A 23,535-nucleotide genomic window follows, 5' to 3' on the forward strand; every position below is an offset into this window, starting at 1 on the left:
GTGAGAGTTTTGCCTCCAATCACCTTATATAACTGCATCTGTCACACACTGCGGCAGAATATTTGAGCTGTGGGTGGTTGTCAGCAAACATAAGGTGATCGCTGTATGGTCTCAGTATGCCCATTTCAATCAAGTTGGCTACAGAGACAGTTGGAATGTGCAGATTCTTGGTTGGAGTTGCTTAATATTATGGGCTTGATGGGAGTAGTGCCTAAGAGAATAAGATTTGCTTAACTGGAGTACTGCCCGTCTAAAACAAACAATACAAGTTTAATTCCAGAGGAATGAACCACTTTGCACACACCTGGTGCTTTTTAAGCAACTATTGAATATTAAGTGCAGTAGCAATTTCTGAAGTAGGTTATGTAAAACTGCATCTCAATACAAAATGGCTATGCCCCTGTAGTAACCCAGACTAATACTATTTATTTTCTTGTCTTCTGCCTTTTTTTCCTACTACACCCTATAACTCAACACACACTGCCTGTTCTCCAACTTTGGTGGATAATATGCAATAATCAACCCACAGATATCTGATCCCAGACCTCTCCCCCACTTTTTAGACCCATCTACACAGTACTTCTTTAAAAAGTCTATGTCCTAATAACTCTACAGGTGACTGCCTATTCTCAAACTCTGTTGGAAACATAACGAGACTTGCTCTGTTCTCCTTTTTGTTTACTTTCCTTCTTTCCTATTTTTTTCTCTCTCTACACTCCTTTCAGCTTTTCTTTACCTCTCATTACACTTCAGCATTCCTCTTATAAAATTTATGTATTAATTTTTTGTATTGTAATGTTCTTTGTGAAGTACCTTACATAGGTTGTAGTTTATGTATTTTTTGGTTCTCAGATTGTAATATAGCAATCTCCTGATATGGGTAATGCTGGATTTACCCACAGTTGGCGTGGTTTCACCCGAGGGACCAAACAAAGACAACCGTGGGTAAATTCAGCATTACCCACACCCAGAAGTGGGTTATTGCTATTATACCATGACATTATTTAAGAAAAGAAACTACTTTTCTTAAATAATGGCATATAATGCCTGTTTACTGCACTTCCGCAGATGTCTGGCATCAGCGGCAGTTCTGATGTACTCGCGGCGCCTGCGCAGTACATCAGAGCTGTGAGCAAAAGCAATGGAGAAAGCAAGATCTCCGTTGCTTTTTATTTAAGCTATGTTAAATGGGTTTAACATAGCGAGACAGTTTAAAATAAACGGAGATGTCCGTTGCTTATTTTAAAACTGTATCTCGCTATGTTAAACCCATTTAACATAGTGAAGTAAAAAGCAACAGAGATCTTGCTTTCTCCGTTGCTTTTTTAAAACCTGTCTCGCTATGTTAAATGGGTTTAGCATAGTGAGACAGCTTTAAAATAAGCAACGGAGATCTCCATTGCTTATTTGTGTCACGTCGTTTAAACCCATTTTAATGGCAGACGACAGTGTTTAAGTAGAGTTATACTAATGGAAAAAGTCCGGACCTTTTCTATTAGTATAACTTGATTTACAATGTGCGCTGGCCAATCAGCACGCTTTGGGGGTCATGGTATAATATGCAATCTCCTGATTAAAAAAAAAAAAAAAAAAAATTTCATTTACTAGTTGTTTACTGTTAGTTTTATACTTGTTATTACTTCTTTTGTAACACCTTCTGAAACCATGTAATACTCATTGGAGCTTTTCTCCCCGGGCCTCTACTGAAAATGGACATATATCCAGATAGACTAGCCCGGTCAACAAATGTAAAATAAAAAAATAAAATAAAATAAAATAAATAAAATGTAGAGAAGGTTATGCTTCTCTAGTGCTTGTGTATATACATTGCATGGTTACACATAGCTGCACGTTGAGGACTGTTCTGCAAGCACAGGAAAGTTATAATGGTGCAAAAATAGAAAAAAATTCAGATCAGCCCACTGTCTGCTAGCAAAACAGCACAGCTCAAGGTTCTACAAAAAGTGCAAAGTCATGCAAAAGTAGGCAACTTCTAACAGCACAAATATACAAAAAAAATTAAGTTTTCTTGAGTTGTTACTGTTGTATCTGACATACATTTGGAAGTTATGGAAGGGTGTAAATGATCATGTTTTGATCATTTTTCATTACTGGTTTACTTTTTCTGCAGTTTTCTTTCCCATTTTACTCAGTCACTCCAAACTTTATTACATCACCTTTAGTTATTATATCTTAATTGTTTCTGTTAATGCTTCATTTTGCTTTGTCCTTTTAGAGCTGTCTCTTTTTTTTTTCTTTGTAATAGACTGCTCTGGAATCCATACCCTCTAGAAAATAGATGACTACATTATAGCTGTTAGAAGGCTCGATGAAACATTTAGGAAACAGTTAAAATGCCAAAACTAATATAGCTTGGTATTTTCCTTAAAGTCACTTAGTTGTAAGTTAAAAAAAATGCAAAATTCTTATCTGCCTCTTGTATAGAGAGATAGCTAGATATAGATGTATGTACAAAAATCATCCTGTGTGTCAGTGTTATATGCTAATACATTTTGTATTAAAAAACATTTGCTGTGATTCATAAACAATCCTGTAGGCTTTATATGAAGCCTACACTGTGTTTATGTGTTAGAGCAATGAACGGCAGTGCTAATTGGCTACACAAGGCAAATAATACATTCTATACACAGGCAGGTAAAGTGTACTGAGTGTACATAAATGAATATAGAAATACATAACGGAATGTGAAATGGCAACTACAATACATGGGTTACCAGACAGGAAAAGTGTACTGAAGATAATGTGCACAGAAATCAAAAGGGAGGGTAAATGTTCAAATTCTAGTTCAATAATTGAAGTGAAGGTGCTTATGTCACAAAGACAAATTTGTAATAATAAAATTTCCCCAGTACAGATCTCAGAGTAATTAATAGATGTCACAATTCCTGAGCAAATATAGGTAAATAAAAGCAGACAGATTATAGAATGTGATAGCTACACAAATTCACATTGTAACAGAGGGGGATTACATGACATATGAATGTCATTGACATGCTAAGTTGAGATAATAGTCCACAAGGAAAGTATTACATAATGGGATATTTTCACAGCATGCATTTTGTCAATATAACAGGTTGGAAATTAGGACTGGCTCAGAAGCCACAATCTTTTTTGCAAGAATCAAACCCATGTCACCACTGTCAACACACTGCCTGTGTATTAACTGTGTATGTCACAGAAACAGGCGTAACACATGCATAAGGATGATCACTCTTGAATGGAATTATGCGTCTCAACATTCTAAGAGATATGCATCCTATATATTGGTGTGTGTGTTGTTACAAATGAGGGAGCAGTGTGTTACATACATTATACTCTTGCATAAAGCACTCCTGTGGCTGACACAGTTATTGTTATTTAGTCTCTGTCGTAGGTGCTCCCTCCTTTGTCATTTTATTTCTTTCAATCTGTACAGGTTTGGGATGTTTTTCCCAAACATTATTTTATAGTTTTGCTTGAAACATATGTTATTTGACAATCTACTAGAGATTCCCTACCTGCACGAGTTTGGTTGTTTGTGCAGGTGGTTTATTTGTCATTTTTTGACAACAACATAGATCATACACCGAGTCTATTTCCAAAGCTTGTCGGCACTATACCAGTGGGATACACTGTAATATGCATCTCAGCATATTATTCTACTGTTTTTCTTGTCTAATATGTACTGCATTGGAATGTTTTAGCTTGCCTAGTTTTTACAAAGGAAAGTACAAAGTGTCATTTTCCGTGGTTGCTTTCAACATATTCAGGGTTGACTGTTTTTTTTAGCCGATGCAGCTCTAATTTTCATTTTTCATGTTCATGTCAGCACTACATTAGTGGGATGCGATATTACATACTTTGTAACATTATTCTATTGTTTTACTTGTCTAAATATGGACTGTATTAGAATATTTTAGTGTGTTTAATATTTACATAGGATGGAACAAAGTGACATTTGCTGTGTTGGATTCCAACATAGTTTAGGGTTGATCATTTTTTTTAGCAGATACAACTCTAATTTACATTAATTTTGTATACGAGCAAAATGTTTATTCTGATCATTTATTGAACACTTGCACAATGTGAGCCTTCAATTTATATTACTGGGGGATTTTTAACTTTATAGATTCCAGATGCAGCCTATTTGAAAAGCAATGACTCAATTTATTTATTTAGCATTTTTTATGAGGGTTTGTATGCAGTCTCGCAGAGCTTAGAGATCATGTGACATTTTCAATTCTAGTATTTGTTGCAGTTTGTATTGTGTGACGCTGTTTCCGTTTCAGAAGAAGTTGGTAGTGATACTGATGAAAAGCCTGTGTGTTGTGCTTAAAGTTTACATTTTTGGATTTACCGGTTTTAGTGATTTTTTCATATACAGAGTGGTCCATTGGTTTGGAGCGTATCCACCTTTGTTTTTTTTTTTTTTACAGTTATTGTGCCAACAGATAAGAACTGTTACAAACCCCAAACCATGATGCAATGTATTCACCAGAGCTGTGTACTGTCACAGCATCTGCCACAGGAAGTAGCAATGGGTATTGTGACAAACAACTGAAATTAATGTGTGAATTAAGAAATCCTCGATAATTAATTTCATATCAGCATGTCAGACTGATGGCAATTAATGAGTATGCTCATGTGTACATAATTGTGATCAAGTCCTATATCAATGTTCTGCAGTCAGAGAAGGTTTCTCTGTATGCCTGTACATATACCACTCAAGAACTGGAGCACACTTGTGTACACTACAGGATTCAATGCATGTGTCAACGTAATACTCTCACCATGACATTGGCAGAACAAATGTCTGCTGCCATGAAATACAAAGCTATGTTTACATGCATTCATGATACATATCAAGGTATAAGACTGACGTGATGTAATGGTTGTGTGATGTCAGAACCTTCATACAAAATTATTTCCTACAATAGAATTGAACATCAAGCTGTACAACTCCTCTAACAATATGGCTAAGAATTGCATGTGCCACAGTGGAGTTATCACAGCTGTTGAACTCCAACTATGTGAAGTCATTAAATCAGCTGTACTTTATTTGAGCATCATTTTTGTCTGATAAAATGGATGGGGGAGGCCTCTGCCACTCTATACTTACAGAGTATAATTGAGGGGAAGTTTTTCCTGCAGCACAGTTAAGGATACAAATGCTTACAGTCAGTCAATGGTGCTTTGTAGCACTTGCTTAGCAGTTGATAAAATCAAAACTGTTATGGGATCAATGTATATGCCATTGTATAAGTGCACCACCAATTGTAATATTTATGGTTATATGAAAGCATTACATCATGTGTATGCTTCAAGGGATATGTGCCCTGGTTATTACTTAGAAATATTCTTGCAGTATTTCAGACAACATTGTCTGATGCTAGGTATACCCAAACACACCTGTAGCCACCTATCATCACTGTGACAGCAGAACAGCAATTATGTAGAATTTGGATACAGTCCTGTACTGGAACACGTCTTACTTAGGTAAAAACATGACATCATCTTGTGTTTTCAGTCGTAAGGAGGAGGAGTCTCACTACAACTGTGATGGAATGACAATCTATTCAAATGACAGCATCAGTCTTCAGTACAGCCTTTTTAAAAGGAAATGTAGAATAAACTCTCATAAGAGGAAACAGCATCTACACATGAACACAGCACATGTGGGTGACAACACTGTTAACATGTTCACTGAATATAAGCAGTGACATCAGGATTTGAATTATACACCTAGCATGCTAAGGTATTGAAGGTTTGCTGAAACAAGTGCAAATACAGATTTATTGGATGACTTTGACACTGCACATTTCAATGTATGACATCACCATTGTGTATTACCTACATACTACTGCTAAAAAGTGGTTGCACACCACAACATCATATATGTATTTACAGCCTTCTCTGCACAGTAAGAGGAAGAAACACACACACTCACAAATGGCAGTCATTCCTGAACTTGAAGTCCATAGCTATGTACTAGCACAATCTACAAACAGATGTATTACAGGCATGCACCACAGAAGTTTGAATCTTTGAAAGGATGGAATGCAAAAGCTGCATCATGCCAAGGAGATGTGTGTGCAAAAATGATTTCTATAGCTATGTACAGTTCTAAATGTAGTCAATACTAAGAGGTGCCAGATACCCCTCTATTTATTTGTATTTCAACCGCACACTATCAGGAGAGTTTCAATGCTGTATTTGAACCCCTACCTATCAACTAACGCAATCTATAGACCTGTGTATTATGTAAACATATCACAGAAGAGATCTGACTTTAGGGATCTGAGAGTGAAGTATTGAAGTGATGACATCATCAGTGTGTTGCAGATGGTATTCGTTTGTGGACAGACTAAAAACGTGATGAGGTGTTGATCTTGCCATGTAATTGTTTCTCATGAGTGTGAGCCGAATGAACACTCCTATTGAATTAATCCTCCAGTGATGCAATGTACCCACCATCACATGGACAGATTGATTGCTGTGAGAACAGAACCCCCCCTTACCTATATAGCTATGCAATCTAGAGAATACAATACTGAACACAAGTACCACCACAGAAGCTTGACTTTTGTAATGAGAGAGTGCACTTTATGCAGGATGACATCAGTGTGGTGTTGCAGAGATGATGATGTTGAGAGAAGGGTCTGAAATTGATGTGGACTCACCCTGTAGTGTAAAGTCAACTCCAGGCTACTACTCTTTTATGCTCCCTGATCAAATTAAAATTTCAGAAAATGGCTAACCATTGAACATTAAACACAGCATATGGAAATTATCAAACAAGCTTACCTTCAACAATAATACCACTGAATGACCATAGTTGGCCAACATTGAGAATGGCCCTCATACCCCCCTAAGTATATGCACCAACTCAAAGATCACACCACAGTGGGGAATAGGGCAAATTTATAAAATGATTTGTTTAGCTTACCTTATGCATAGCAGTACTTCCTGGTTGTTTGTCAACTATGGCCATTCAATGATAGTATTTTCGAAGATAAGCTTCTTTGATAATTTCCACATTCAGTGTTTAACACTTGATGATTAGCCATTTGCTGAAATTTTAATTTGATGGCCAAACATAGACCTGGCTACTACTGCATTGTGGAAGGCAGTAGTTAAGGTCACATTTGCACAACTCCATACACACATAAACAAGTCGACTGCTGTGAAACTAGACCCCCCCTACCACTTTAGATAAGCAATCTAGAAGACACATTACTTAACACAAGTGCACTACAAAAGTCTGATTTTCTTATTGTGAAAGGGCACTTTATAGAAGATGACATCAGTGTGGTGTTGCAAAAAAATGATGTTAGGAGAAGGGTCCGACATGTATGTGGGCTCACTCTGCAGTGTAAAATTAACTCCAAGCTACTACTGTATTGTGGGCAGCAGTAGTTAAGGTCATATTTGCACAACTCCTTACAGACACACACACAAGTTGACTGCTGTGAGATTAGAATACCGCAACTATCTAGTGACACAATCTACAGGACACAGCACCTAATAAAACACCACTGTGAAAATCTGAATTTAAACTCTGACTGTGCAGTGTAGACAGGATTAGCATCTCATTCTGTTTCAGAGAAGATATTGTGATGTTGAAGGTTTTGTGCAAATCTATATTTATTGATATGACAGAGTAAAGTCAATGTTATGATCAACAATACAGACTGCTGACTTGCATCAACTATGCTGTCATTAGCATATACTGCAGAACTAACATCGTCATGTACCTACCTGTCTTGTGTACATGAGACGCACACTGAAAACACAGGTTGGATAATGAATCATTTCTGTCTCATCAGGTTAGGATGATGGTATGCAAACCTTAATGAATGGTATTGATATTGCATATGGTATATGGTCATGCATGGTCAATGTGGACTGTCTGTACCAACAAATACTTAATGCTCCAATGCTGGGAGGGATAAAAAAAATGATTTCTGTGCATCAAGGCTATTTGAGGTTGTATGTCCTTTGTGTCAGTGCTGCAGTGCCGACCCAGTTGTCCAGAATGAAGCTGTCAATTAACTACACCATTTCACATGAGTACATTACACAGTTTCCGGGTAATAAAGCAATATCATCACATAGCAATACTTTTTTATGGTTCAAAATCACTTCCTATAGTGCAGTGCTGCGAAACACATTTGTGTGGATGTTGGCAAATGCTTGTGCAGACTTTGATGAGCAGTACTTGCTCTGTGAAGTACCAGTGTTTAATGGTATACATTGGTGCTCCTTGGCAATTTTTGTACAAATAAGAATCAAAAAGGAAATGTGATTCTGATTACATTAACAACAGATTGGCTTTATTTTTACATGTTGCATACGTTTGCTTAGCAGGTTTTGTCCTACCTTTCAATGCTAGCTCCAAAGCTCAAATCAGAAAACATGCCGTGCTTAACTTCCCCCCTTTGAACTACAGTAAACTGCAAGCAAACAAGAGTTTTCTGCAGACGGAAATAGTGAAACTCTCCAATTCCTGTTCCTTCTACAGGACAAACAGGCTTAGAGGCAATGTGCATCTGGCAGCACTCTGGACAGCTCTTAGTGGAGAAGCTCCACTTGTTAACCTAGCTTTCTCTGTGGCACAAGGTGTTAACTCTGAGCTAAATGAAAAACCAGAGTTTAAGAATGATTCCAGTATATAGATTATCTTACAAAGACTGTCAGAATGTCATTATTATATTAACTTTTTAGCATGACTTTAAGAATATGATAGATATGTTGCCTGGCAATATTTTGTAAGTAATAGTTAATGAAATATTCTTCTATACCTACCACATGAGAGACATGCTTTAAGGGAAATTACAAGTTAACTGGGTGTACAATGAGGTGTAAGGCAAATAATCACCACATTACGCAATCTAATCTGATCTACATGATATACTACAGCTGCTCATTGCAGACCTCGTACAACTATTGAGCACTACAAGTGATAAAACAGAAGGGGCTTGACAGAGATACATAGGCAACTCATTCTCAGAAGAGACACATAAAAACAGGCTGTATGAGTTTCACTAATTGGTGAATATGAACCGTTGTCAAAAAAAATAAATAAAGTTTATAAACTTAATCATTATCTCTAAACTGCAACAAGGACATCTTACTTTTTATATGTCAAAATTGGGGATATATTACAAAATCGAAATGGCAGTTTCATTGACCTCTAAATACAGAAGTTTTTTCACAAGGAAAAAATCTGTAAGTCAACCAGACATGACTCACCACTGCAAACACTGGAAAGTGGAGGGCTTCGCCCCAGACCACCCTAACTAAATATACCAAATCTGAGATCGCACTACAGTGGCAAAAAGGGCAAATGCATGGTGACAGCCAACCAATTAATTTTCCCTGTGAAAAAACTCGGTGATCTGGCTGTTCACATAAAGTGTACTTTGGTATTTCGATTTCGTAATATAGACCTTCTCAAAATCACACCTTTGAAGGGACAGTGATACCCTATGTAGACAATGAAAGATGTAGTTTGTATTCTTCAGCAAAGTAGTAACAGACAGAAAATGCCATAACATGACATTTACATCCATCAGCCTAATGAATAGTCAACAGTACAAAAGGGTAAGAGAGAAGGGATGACAGCAGGGACAGATATACAGACACATATGAAAGTGTGGTGTTATGGGTCATTAATGCACATCTTTATGGTGTGTCCTCAGTATTAATCAGTCATGATCTGTATCAGTAAGCAATGGCTGTGGGGGTGAAGAGCTGTAAGACATGCAAAATCTGATGATGGCATGAGTACAGTTAGAGTGGTTTAATAATTCTTCCTTATGGGCATAAATGTGTTGCCAAACACTTTTTTTGTGGAACAGTATTCAAAATTTGCCCATGAGATGTTGTTTCTGGGCAAAACTATGATGCATGTATTTAAACATATCATAGAAGTATAACATCACGGTAAGAAAATGTCACATACATCTGGACTTCAACCCTTGAAACTATTGCCAAAAAGCAATCTTCAGACAAGTGATTTAGGTCAGCACTCCACAGGCAAAGTTGTACTTTGTTGCATCCAGCAGTCAAAGACCTGCTAGAGTAACTATTACAAAGTATCGGCTTTAAGCTGTATTAAAAAAGTGCAGCATGTTTAATCACATTTGCATGAGGATAACTGGACTACTGGTGGTGATGGCAACAACTGTCCAGGTTTTGTTGTAGACATGAAGAGCCATTCTCCATCACTCAGCATTAGTGTATGATGGCAATGGCCACACAACTGCTGAGACAGAGAAAAAAAGTGAATGCTTGCTTATAAGACATTCCTGGCCATGGGTGTTGTGTGTGATTCTATTTTTTCACCAGACTAAAAGTGTGAAAAAGGGGTTGATAGGAAAGTACTTAAAAGGGGAGGCAAGCAGAGGGGAGGACACAGGGAAAGGAAAAGAGGAATTTGTAGAAAGGTAGTGGGAGTTAAAGTACAGTTGTGTAAAACCTTACCATAATTGTAGATGTCCTTGCCTTCACTGCTGAAGTATTCTTAACAGATGGTATTCCGTGCCATGGAAGCCCAACATCCAGCCAGTCTACCAAAGCCTAACATTGCTTTAAGGTACTCCTAACATCACCCAAACACTCCTTGCGTATCGTAGGGCGTAAAGGTGACATTCAGGTATACCATCTACAGAAATGATTGCCCCAGTAGGAACACCAGTCCAAGGAACCCAAGAGGTAACCTGTACATACAGGTAGGCAAAGGACTAGGGGGATGGAGGGAGGGAGCAAATACTGCAGCAGTGAAGCCAAGGACATCTACCATTATGGCAAGATTTTACACGACTGTACTATGTCCTTACAGTCACTGCTGCAGTATTCCTAAGGGATGGGAGAGTGCCAAAGCTTGAGAAAACCTGAGAGGTGGAGGAAGGAGCAGAAGAATCCCCTAAAAAGGCCATAAAGAACAACACTGGCAAAACCAGCCCTAACTCTAGAGATACCATCCAAGTTATAGTGCTTGGTAAAGGTATGCACAGAAGTCCAGGTATCTGCTTCGAGAATACAATTAGTATCTAAGCCCTTGAAAAACAGCACCATAAGAAGTCACAGCTCTAGTAGAATGAGCCTTAACGGAAGAAGGAAGGCTCTTGCCATGAAAAGTGTAACAAAAGAAAATAGCCTTTGAAATCCAAGAAGAAATGCTTTGCTTTCGATACAGCTAGTCCCAAAGATATAAGATGAAAATAAACAAAAAACTGATCAGATTTTCTAATAGCCTAATAAACAAATGACTGATCAGATTTTCTAATAGCCTTAGTTTTATCCAAATAAACCCTGATTTGCCAGGTCTATATTAAATTGTCAAAGTTCTACAACTTCGAATCACTAAACCTCGAACACTAGTGATCGAAGGTGCAGAACATCGAATAATTAACAAAAAAAAAAAAAACATAAGGAAATAAAAGTAAAAGGATTTAAGCAGGGGGGCAAGCACCCCTGCACCCTCCACACCCACCACTACTTAAATATACCAACTCTGAGATCGTGCTACAGCTTAGCAAAGAGAACTCTTCCCTTCCCAAACCATACTCTGTTAAAGTGCGATCATGAAGTTGGTATATTTAAGTAGCGGGGGGTGCAGGGGGGCTTGCCCCCCTTGCTTAAAGCAGTTACTTTCATTTTTTTTTTTTTCTTTGTTTTTTATCAGATATTCGAAGTTTCAGAACTTCGATCATATGGGTTCGACCATATGGTGTTCGAAGTTCTGAAACTTCGGTTATCTGATATAGACCTGAAAAGCCTATGCACATCCAAAGTATGCAGCACTGTCTCACTGTCAGATTACAGACAGGGAAAAAAGTAGGAAGATTAATAGACTGATTAAAAGATGGTTCATTAATCACTTTAGGCATATTTATTAACCACCTTAGCCATAAAAGGAGGATTAGTGCATAAAGATACCCTGTCCTCATGAAAGATCAAAAAAGGAAGACAAGCCATAAGGGCTTGCAACTAGACACCCATCTGGCAGAAGTAAGAGCTAATAAGAGAACAGTGTTTCAAGAACAATGGGTGCAAGGAAGCTGAAGCAGCAGGCTCGAAAGGAGCCCGAGTCAACTTCCCCAAAACAAAATTAAAACATCAGGGAGGAGGAACAGGTTTTCGGGGAGGTCTAATATTAAGGACACCTTTAAGAAATTGTTTAACCTTAAATCTAGATGCTAAAGGAGGGGGAGAAGACAGACAAGCAGAGACAGCTGATAAGTGAGCCTTAATATAAGAATAGGCCAAACCAGCATTTAGCAACTCACACAAATAAGAGAGAACCAAAGGAAGAGCCACAGTAAGTGGGTCCAGGTTACGAGAGAGATACCAAACAAAAAACCTCTTCCATTTGGATAAATAGGATTTCCTAGCAGTAGGTTTCCTGGCATCCTGCAGGACTTGCAGCATGTCCTCAGGAAAAAAGGTGTCTATGAGGAATCAGAATTCTATCACCCACAGTGTCAGCTGAAGCGTGGACAGGTTGGGATGGATGAGGGATCCCTTGTCTTATGTCAGTAGATCCATCCAGTGAGGTAACTTGTGATGATTGCCCCTGGCTAGATGCAGAAGCTGGGGGGACCAGTACTCTCTCAGACAAGAGGGAGTCACGAACAAGATTTTGGGAGTATCCTGATGAATCTTTAACAGGACTTTCAAAATAAGAGGAAGGGGAGGGAATGCATAAAGAAACATCCTCTTCCAAGAAAATGAGATGGTGTCCACCTTCCACACAAGAGGACCTGGAAATCTGGCACAAAACAGAGGAAGTTGTCTGTTCAGAGGAGAGGCAAAGAAATCCACTTGAGGAGTATCCCACTGGTGGATAATGTCCAGAAAGAGGTCTACTTCTAAATTTCAAAGTTTCAAAATATCGACTTTCTTATTGACGAGATCATAAGATCAAAGTTTTGAAACTTCGAAATTTGAATAAAAAAATAAAAACAAAAAAATCTTTACGACCCCCCCACACCCCCTGTTAATTAAATATGGCAACTCTGAGATCACACTACAGTGAGGAAAATGGTAAATATACCATTCCATGCTGTATGGTGATCTCCAGTTAAAAGGTTCAAAGTTTCAAAACTTCAATCCTATGCTCTTGACCATAAGAAAGTCAATGTTTTGAAACTTCAAAATTTAGAAATAGACCCCCCCCCCCCGAGAAGCACATCCCTGTGAAGCATCCATTCTTAGGACTGAGTTATGGACCTCTTCATAATGTCTGCCACAATGTTCAGACCAGAAGAGATATAAACTGCCTAAAAAGTCAATTAATACTTGACATCAAGATTCCATACCAGAAGTGCCAACCAGCAAAGAAGGTAATATCTTGTTCCTCCCTGTTTTTTGATATACCACATAATTTTGGTATTGTCTGTGATCACCTTGAGAGGCCATGAAGAGAAAAGAGGATGAATGGCCTGAAGAGCCAGCAAAAGAGCGGTCATCTTTTTGACATTGATGTGCTCCTTCTGCTGATGAGGCAACCACACCCTTGTAACTTTAGGGAGCCATATGTTGCCCTCATCCCATGTCTGAGGTGTCTGTGAACAATTTCTGATGGGGGAAAAGGGGGATGAAAAAGAAGAGAAACTACAAAGCCTAGAGGATGTGCATGTTGAAGCCATACTGACTTCAGAAACCACTGAAACTTTCACATATGAAGTTTGGCTAGAAGGAGCATCAGGATGGTGGATGCCATGAAACCCAGAGCTCTCAGAAACTCCCTGGCAGAAATGTAAGCCAAAGGAAGAAGAATGTGAAAGAAAAATTGAGAGCTAAGGCCTTTGGAGTAGGCAGGGATACAAGCATTAGCACCATCTGAATCCTGCAGCCCAGAAAAACATGATCTTGAGAAGGAGTCAGAAGACTTTTTGAAACTTATTGTGGACCCCCAGCTCTGAAGGAGGGAAACAGCAAACTGAAGATTTTGCAAAAAGATCTCTGGAGAGAATTCCTGAATCAGCAAGTCATCTAAGTAAGGAAATATTTGGATCCCTTGAAGCCTGCAAAATGCAGTCACAGGAGCAAGGCATTTGTGACCACCACTGGGGTAGTAGAAAGGACAAAGCAGAGAACTGAAAATGCCAGGAAGCAACAGAGAACAAAACTTCATGAAAAGTGGATGGATCAGAATATGGAGATAAGCATCCTTGAGATACAAAGGCACCATAAAGATCTGAGGGAGCAAGAGAGGAAACAGAGAATACTGTCTCTGATCTACTCTGCGATATAATAGCAAGCCAACACAAGGTTATAGTTTTCTTGGTGAGTTCTGTTTTCTTGGTATCCACTAACTGCTCAGTACTTGACAAAACTGCTCAGACTTGACTGTCTAATTTCAAAATACAACAGTCAACTGTTTAAAACATATTTTTCTGTCAATCAGCTGTTTAAATAATCTCTTAGCAAACAGGAACATTCCAATAACATCACTCACTGTTCTTCACAGTTTGTATTTTAGAATTTCCCTCTCAAATATGCACAGTTAGAGATGTAACAAAGCAGTGACAGATTCTTTAAGCATTCTGTTTAAACAGGAAAATACTCAACATTTTAAAACTTATTTACATTTTCAGAATTAGGCATGCTGGCATTCAATACAAGTTAATCTGAGAATATGCACAAGTCTCCTGCCAGACATACTAACACAGATGACAGTGTTTTCAATTTCTTCACATCCCCCCTTATGACTCAATCACAGTTTTCAAGTGACTCTTGAAAACCGATGCTTGAGAAAAATGGGTATATCGGGGTATATTAACCCACTCCTCTTCTGGAGAACCCATTGGCATTGATTTTATTAACCCCACTGCAATGTTGTATGGTCATATCATATACTTGCAATCCTAGACTCCACCTCAGTAACTTGTCATTCTGCTTACTGACCTTATTAAACTATGTTAGAGGATTATGATCTGTGAGTACAGTGAATTTTCTCCCATAAAGATAGGGCTGCAGCTTTTGCAATGCCCACACTATGGCAAACACACTTTTCCCACAGTTGCATAACCCTCTTCCTTAGGTTGGAGTCTATGTCTCAGATAATTCCCTAGGTGCTCTTCTCCTTCTTCAGAAACTTGGCTGAGCACAGCCCCCACCACATAATTTGAAGCATCTACCTGTACAATAAATTCCTTATTGTAGTCTGGGCTGGCTAACACAGGGGGTCCTCCCAAAATCTCTTTTAGTTTCTTGAATGTCTGAGGTTCACACTACATTGTCTGGTTTATTCTTCCTAGTTATGTCAGTAAGGGGTGCAGCTACCGTACTGTAATTGGGCACAAATTTCCTATAGTACCCCTTTGTCTCTAGAAATACTCTCGCTTGTTTCTTAGTAACAAGAACTGGCCATGCTTGGATAGCTTCCACCTTGACAGGTTCTGACTTAATTATATCACTTCCCACTCTGTGTCCTAAGTACTTGACCTCTGCCATACTCACTTGACACTTACTGGGTTTAATGGTTAATTCTGCCCTACCTAATCTATCCAAACCCTCCCTCACATGTTGGAGATGTTCCTGCTATCCACTACGAATGCTCAATACTTGGGCTTCCCTATCTTGATAAGGTTTCATCATATTCACATGGTACATTTTGTGCCCTTGTCGTCTACCTACCAAATTTACCATGTAGTTCACATCATTAATTTTCCTCACCACCTCAAAGGGTTCCTCCCAAGCTGCTTCTAACTTATGTCTAACAGGAACAAGTGCCATCACCTTCTTTCCCTCAGCATACTCTTGATCTGGTCATTCCTGTCATACCACAGCTTCTTTTGTTCTTGAGCCACTGCTAGCTTCTATTGAGCTAAAACCATAAGCTCCTTAACTCCTGTCTGAAAGTTGAGAACATAAGCCACGACAGACTCTCTGTGAGATTCACTCTCACTTCCCCACTTGTCTCAAATTAAATCTAAAGGGCCCCTCACCCTATGCCCATATAACAACTCAAATGTTGGAAAAATCTGTAGATTCCTGCAGTACTTTCCTGTATACAAATAACAGATAGGGCAAATACTTGTCTCACTCCTTTTTGAACTAGTCTGCAAATACACATAGCATACTCTTCAATGTAGAGTTTAACCTCTCCACAACCATTAGCTTGGGGATATTAGGGGGTGGTCTTTAGCTGTCTAACAACACTTCCACAGACAGGTCAGCAGGTCTAACATGAAGTTGGTGCCTTGGTCAATCAGTACTTTCTGTGGAAAACCTACTCTGCTGAAGATATCTGTAAAAGCATTTGCTACCTTTTCTGCATCAATAAACAACAGAGCCACCACCTCAGGATATCTGGTAGCATTGTCTACTACCACCAATATGTATTCCTTTCCTGTAGGACTTGGAGTATTCAGGGGATCCAAAATATCCAAGGCCAAAATGGCTCTTCAGTAACAGGCAAAAGCATTAACAGAGCCTTAGCCTTGTCCCTTGCCTTACCAACCTTTTGGCATGATTCACAAGTCCTACAATATTCTACCACATCCCTTGCAATCCCAAGTCAATAGAAATTTTGCAAAATACATTTCTTAGTACATCTTATGCCCAAATGACCCGAGAAAGGAATGTCATGTGCTATGGCTAAAAGTGGCAGACAGTAAGCTCTAGGCACTGACAACTGCCATATCACTTCACCTTCTAGCCCACCTCCAGGAGTCAATTCTTTATACAACAAACCATTGTTCCAGTATACTGCCTCCCCTCTTCCTTTAGCTTCAGGTGCCTCCTTAGCCATCTCCCTCAAGCTTTGAAACATAAGATCAGTAAGTTGAGTCTGTCTCAACTCTAACTTTGTGACCTTCCCCAGCTCCCCTTCCACAGGAAGCCTAGTCACTTTCGACAGCTGTGCCTTGCTCTCACTCTGGGTACCACCACTCACCTCCATCCTCCCAGTCAATGTGTCCAAGGGAACATCAGTACTCACCAGCAACTGTGGTTCACATTCAGACTTGCTGCTACCAGCTAGCACCTTCTCTAAAACAGCCATCATTGCCAGTCCAAGCTTCAGGTACGAGATCTTTCTGGGTCTCTCCAAGACTACTGGACCTACATAACTTTCTCCAAGCCTGACTGCATATCATTGCATGTACACAAAGTACAGCATCATCAAAGTCATTCCCTACCAGACCATCTGCAGGAATATCCTCAGACACACCTACTTGCTTTCTTCATCTTCCACCCTCCCAGTCAAGATGAACCCTAGCCAAAGGTGTTTGGAATGGGGTCCCTCCCAACACTCTGACTGGAGTGGACTTCCCAAACAACTACTGTTCTTCTCTAACCACTGCAGGCCTCTTAATGTTATATCAGAAGCTGTGTTCCTGTTAGCATTTAAATGTTTACCATCTACTAAGAGTGGATATAATTTTTTTTTTGATAATTTGGCAGTCCAGTTGTTTCTAAACAACTTACCACTGGCAGTTTGCCATCATCATTTGCTGGTTCCCTAGCCTTCTCTTTCTCACCTTGCCTTGATGGACATTTTACTGCTGCATGTCCCCTCTGGTTACACTTGAAACATTGAATGCCTAACCATGGACTTGGATTAGTAGTTTCCCCCATTACTGGTGTACTTTGTTGAGTTGTTTAAACTGCCCCCCATGGATTCCCTTATGTCCATGTACAGCACTGGGTATCCCTCTATCCTATGCAGTGGTACTCTGCTTGCCAAACAGATATCTCCTTTTCTCCCCAACACCTTTGCAGAGTTGCACTCATGGTCTACTAACCAGACTTTCATGTCATCAGGCAAAGTACTGAAGGCTTGTTCCCTCGCCAAAAGGTCTGCCAGTCCCTCAAAGGTGGTGACCTGATACCCACTCACCCATGTGTGAAAGTAAGTACTTAAGTCAGCAATATAATCATGTATACTTTTATCTGCCTTGCTTCTCTGTTCACAAAACATTTTTTTTCTGTAAGCTTCAGGTGTAAGTTTGAAACAGTCAAGCAAGTAACATTTCACTTTTTCATAATTCAATCTACATTATTTAACTTTGCTACAGCCTAAACAGTTTTACTATGGAGTACGGGAGTCAGGAGCTGAACCCAGAGGTCACGGTCAACATCATGTTGTCTACATACCCTCTCAAAAATATGAATTAAACTATCAAAGTCATCCCCATCCCTGTACTGAGGAAAAAGTTTACTGACCTTTTCAGCTTCTGCGGTTTGGTTATTCCTTTCCCCATTACCCCTTTGAAGGGCAAGAAGCTCCATTTCATGCCAACACTGTCTCTCATTCTCCTTGACTTCTAAACGTCTGACCTCCAGTTTATGTTGCTGGGCTTCCAGTTTATGTCGACACCGCTTTTCCCTTTTCTCAACTTCCAGGCATTACATTCTCTCCTTGGCCATCAGATGCTGGGCTTCAAGGTGCAGTCTCTCCAATACCAGATGGATTCTCAGGCCCTCCAAAGAAAATGTGGACCATCCCATCTTGGCAGGCTGCACATCACTGATACCCTACTGGATATCCTCAGAATGGCTGGTCTGAGCTGTGGCTGAAACAGAGGCTAAAATCATTGCTTTCTTGGTCAGATTGGCATACACCAGTCCTCTAGATTCACACTCCTTAGCCAACTGGATCTTTGTCAGCTTGACAAAATCCTCTGCTGACATCCTTGCCTTCTATCCATGACTAACTAAAAAATAAATAAAACTGTGGTGGATTGAATTTCTGAATGTTTATCTTGTGGCTGTCAAGAGTGCATATCTTAATGACAACTACCCACAGGCTACTGGAATCCAATTAAAAATCTCACACTGCTGGCACCAATTAATATGATGTCCGACTAATACCTCACCGAACTGCCAACAATTAAATGAAGTCCCTTACTTTCCTGGGTTAGTAACTAAGGAGATTCAGTCCTCATTACTGGCTCCAATATGAGACTGTCACTTAAAGAGAAGAAATATTTCAAAATTGTGCCCTAAGAGCACAACAGGAACATGCTCTATTTTCTGGGACTGGACTATATACCTCTGTTTACCCAGATATATTTTATTACACACTTCAGAGCAAAGTGTCTCAGTTTAAGACCTCTGATACACCAGCACTCAAAGTAAATTCAAACCTCACCCATCGAAACACTTCTGGGAAAGCCTGACATAGATTTCTAGCTGCGTCTCTTTCCCAAAATAATTCAGCAATGCTGCCACCAATTAAAGGGTCTTCAAGTCCTTGTAAAGGGGTGTTCAGTTATGAAAATTAATTATCAAAATAAATGATAGCTATGACCAGAACAGCCAAGCCTTCAAGGTGACCTTGGGGGTATCAAACAGGAAGAAGCACTCAGTAATTTCTAAAGGAAAATACTGGTTTCCAACAACAATGTAAAATAATGAAAATATTTAATAAGAAAATTGATTACAAGATTGTAAATCAATAATTTTCAATAAACACTAGAATCCAGTCACCGGAAATGTAAAATAAAACTGCAAGTTAGAAGTCCATTATTCCAGAAAAATACGTTTTTCTGATCTAACTAAGGAATACAGTCCCTGATCTACTCTAAGATATAATAGCAAAGCCAAGGCAAGCTTACAGTTTTCTTGGGGTCCACTGACTGCTCAGTACTTGACAAACTCCTCAGTGTCATCTGTCTAATTTCAAAATATAACAGTCAAATGTTTAAAAAATTCTGTCGATCAGCTGATTAAATAATCTCTTAGCAACCAGGAACATTTAAATGACATCACTCACTGCTCAGCTGATTCTCCACATTTTGTACTTTATAATGTCCCACTCAAACATGCCCAGTTTGAAATATAACAAAGCAGTGACAGATTCTTTAAACATTCTGTTTAAAAAGGAAAATACTCATTTTAGAACCTATTTACATTTTCACAATTAGGCATGCTAGCATACAATATAAGTTAATCTGAGCATATGTGCAAATCTCCTGCCAGACATGCTAACAAGGATGACTGTGTTTTCAGTTTCTTCACAAAGCGATAACATGGCTGAAGGAAGCAATTGAGGTGGCTTATCAGAGGCTACAGACTCCACATAGGAGACATTTATACAAAAAGTAACAATCCTCAGGAAACCTATAAAACCTATCAGGCTTCTTTGGAACAGGGGGCAGAGAATCAGGTGCATGAGAGGCATTGGAAAAAGCATCCAGCAAAGTAGACAAAACAGGAGGAATAGCAACAGGTTCGAGAAATTCCAATTGCAGCAACTCATCGTACCACTTAAGGATATCAGATACCTGAGCACAATCCCACTTAAAAAATTCCATCATAGAGATTGTGTCCCCAAAGGACATTTTTTCAAAAAGGAAAATCAGGACTAATAGATTCCTCCTCCTCTGACCCATAATCCAAAGGAGAAGAAATTTGAGTAGAATAAGTCAGAGATCTGTCATCAGAATCTAACTCTTCCTCAAAAAAATCTTGTTCTCTAGTCCTTTTGAGGGAAATAGAGGACCAAGGAGGAGCAGGAACTGAACCCCCTGAGGAGGCTTTAATGACATTAAAGCAATAAATAGCCCCTGCATATAGACCTGACATTCACTTTGAGGAGCAGAAGAAACATGTTTAGTTTTTTTTTTTTTTTTTTTTTTTTAAGGGAACAACCCCCCTATAAAACTGAGAAGGCTCAGACACAGGATGACAGTAGAGGACCTGAGAAGGAACTTCTTCTCAAACTAAAATCTGAGGAAGTCTGTGGTTCCCCCTGAATGTCCAAAATGGACACCTGCAAAGCTTCTTCAGACATGCTACCAGCCAGATTCTCACCGGCCTTTAAATTGGTCATGGCAGAGAAATCCAGCAACACAGCCAGGTGAGCTTCTGGGTTCATAACAACCTCTGGAAAAACATCAGGCAGAGGCTGGACAGTGGAAGATTCTGGTCGTACCATTTCAACTTCTTCCCTATCGGCTGAACCTCAGGGTGGGAGATTCCTTTCACTGCATCTTAAGCTCAAAGCTTAAGACACTGGTTCCCAATTTACAAGGGAAGAAAGCCTACTGAGAAGGGTTTTCATGATGAATGCCTGACAAATTGAGCAAGACGTATGGTCATGAGAAGCTCCAAGGAAAAAAAAGACACTTAGCATGGTGGTCTTTATGGGCACTCTGTTTCTCACACTGTCATTTACCATTCCTGAATGACATTAATCCCAAAGATCACAAAAAAGCAAGAAAAAAACAAAAATCCCAATGGGCCACTTATCTGCAACTTGCTAGGATTAAGCAAACAGGCATAGGCATTGCCCATAGCATGAAAATGCATGCAGCTGGAGAAAAATGGATGAAGACAAATAGACCAATGACAGCAAAGAAGGTCTATAGATGGTACACCTGAGCATCAAGTTTTGTTTTATGCTATGCAAGGAGCATTTGGGTGACATTAAGCATACCTTAAAGCAAAGGTAGGCTTTGATAGACTGGCTGGATATCAGACTTCCATGGCAGGGAATCCCATCTGTTAAGAATACTGCAGCAGTTAATGAAAAGACATTTAGCTATGCACTTCTTCACAACATAAACGTAGAGGTGCAGCCAGAATTTGCTGATTATGGACTGTTACCCCACCAAGGGCAGGTGGCAATAACAGAATAATGTTGTACAGCTAACTATGCCAAATCAAGTGTACCAAGAAGGCACATAGGTGAAGTGGATTGCTATGTTAGAGTCCTGATTTTTTGTGGGACAGCTGCCCATTTTTTTTTTTCATTTTTTTTTTTACTTTCAATGTGAGAATGTTGGGGAAGGGCTTAAGTATGTAAGGGTCAGGTAGGTAGGTGAGGCAGCTTGCGCAGACATACAGGATAAACAAGACAGATGAGGATGGTAATGGACACAAATGTTTGGGGAGACTACTATTGGGGATAGGCATGGGGCTTTGGAGGCTTACCTATGTCACCCGGAAAACAATGTTAATCTAACTCATCCTCAGAACGGTCATCACGGTCTTCCATCTCATTTTTCTGTATCAGTGTTCAACATGGCATCATCTTTGCTATGTGATGAAGCACCTTTTCTACACAGCCAATTGAGGCACTGAGGTCCTCTCCATTATACCCTCCACTAACCCTGTCAGCTCTTTCCAGGTGACAAAATCCTCACCTCCACTGCTACTAATCCTGGAAGGTACCAGTGCACCAAGTGCTGGAGCTACCCGATGCAGATAGGGCAGGTAGAGCAGGGTTATAGAGGCAGCACTGACAACTTGGGACCCTGAAGTGTTGGGTGTCAATGCTACAACCTGTGGAGGGGTGACAGATATGCAGTAGTCAGTCTACCTCTCTGTGCTGTATGTCATTTTTGTAAGCAGAAATGTGTGACAACAGAACATTTTTAAGCCATTTAAATTATTCCCCGAAAGAAAAACAAAATTGAGAGAAAAGTGGTGGGGTGAGACAAAGAGAGATAATTAAATCTGTGGCATATCACATGACAATATATTTTCAGAAAATAAACAGTTATGATCATCCAGTCTATTCACCTTTGCCACATCCGGGTATGATGGGAAGGTCTTACTCTGTTGTACAAAAAAAAGTGTTTGTTCTTAAACCAAACCTACCAACAAATCAATGCAAATAAAGACTCACACTTTTGTTTTTATTGGCATTTTACAGTATATGTGTAAAACAAGTTTAATGTAAAATAATTCATACTAGTTAAGTGCCTTTACCCTCTTAGTTACTGGGACTTCCTCAGAACTAAATTACCAAGCATGGAAGTGCTTATTAAAATACCAATTCCTTAAATTCATACACACTTGTAAAATATAACATAAATCAACACATTTTCATACACACTTGTAAAATATAACATAAATCAATACATTCTGAAATTATTAAAATTCAATCTATAAACTTAAATGTACAATATTACATAATCTTTCTGTGTTGTACCATTAATCAGTTGCACAGCTTTGATATCAATAAATACAACTATTTATTACAGTATTGCCATACTGCATACAATTACAGTAGTTATTAGACTTACAATGATACCGGATGCATACATAACCCATGCCTCTCTGAGGCAAGCTGGCCTCTCTTGGTGCACCGCACAGTTCGCTGCAATGTCTTCAACAGCTGTACAAAAACAGAAGACAAGCAGAGACATGAAAACATGTTGAATAACAGTCTTTCCTGGGTACTGTATTCTGTAACATTTAATACAAAAAGATCAGTATACTTACACAACTATGGGATGTCATCAGTCCTAAACTCTTACTCCCATTGGATAAGGAGGTCCTTCTTGCCCGGTTTCAGGTCACTATAGGGATGATGACAATTGTTTCCAGAGCATGGGATGCCAGTTGCACTCTAGGCAGCCTTAGCTACTCTGCTCCAAGCCTCAGACTTGCACAGAGACCCAGTATAGTCCCCTACAGTAGCCTACAGATGTAGTTATTTATGAGGAGTGGTACAAATATCCTGGATTTCTTAACCCCCCCCCTTCTTTGTGCTCTAAATTCAGCACCATCATCTCGCATACCAGCCATGCCCACAGAAGTAAAGCAATTCTAAGCATGAACTGATGC

Source organism: Protopterus annectens, chromosome 16.part0, assembly GCF_019279795.1.
Source record: "Protopterus annectens isolate FY-2018-M chromosome 16.part0, PAN1.0, whole genome shotgun sequence".
In the NCBI taxonomy this organism is placed as follows: domain Eukaryota; kingdom Metazoa; phylum Chordata; order Ceratodontiformes; family Protopteridae; genus Protopterus; species Protopterus annectens.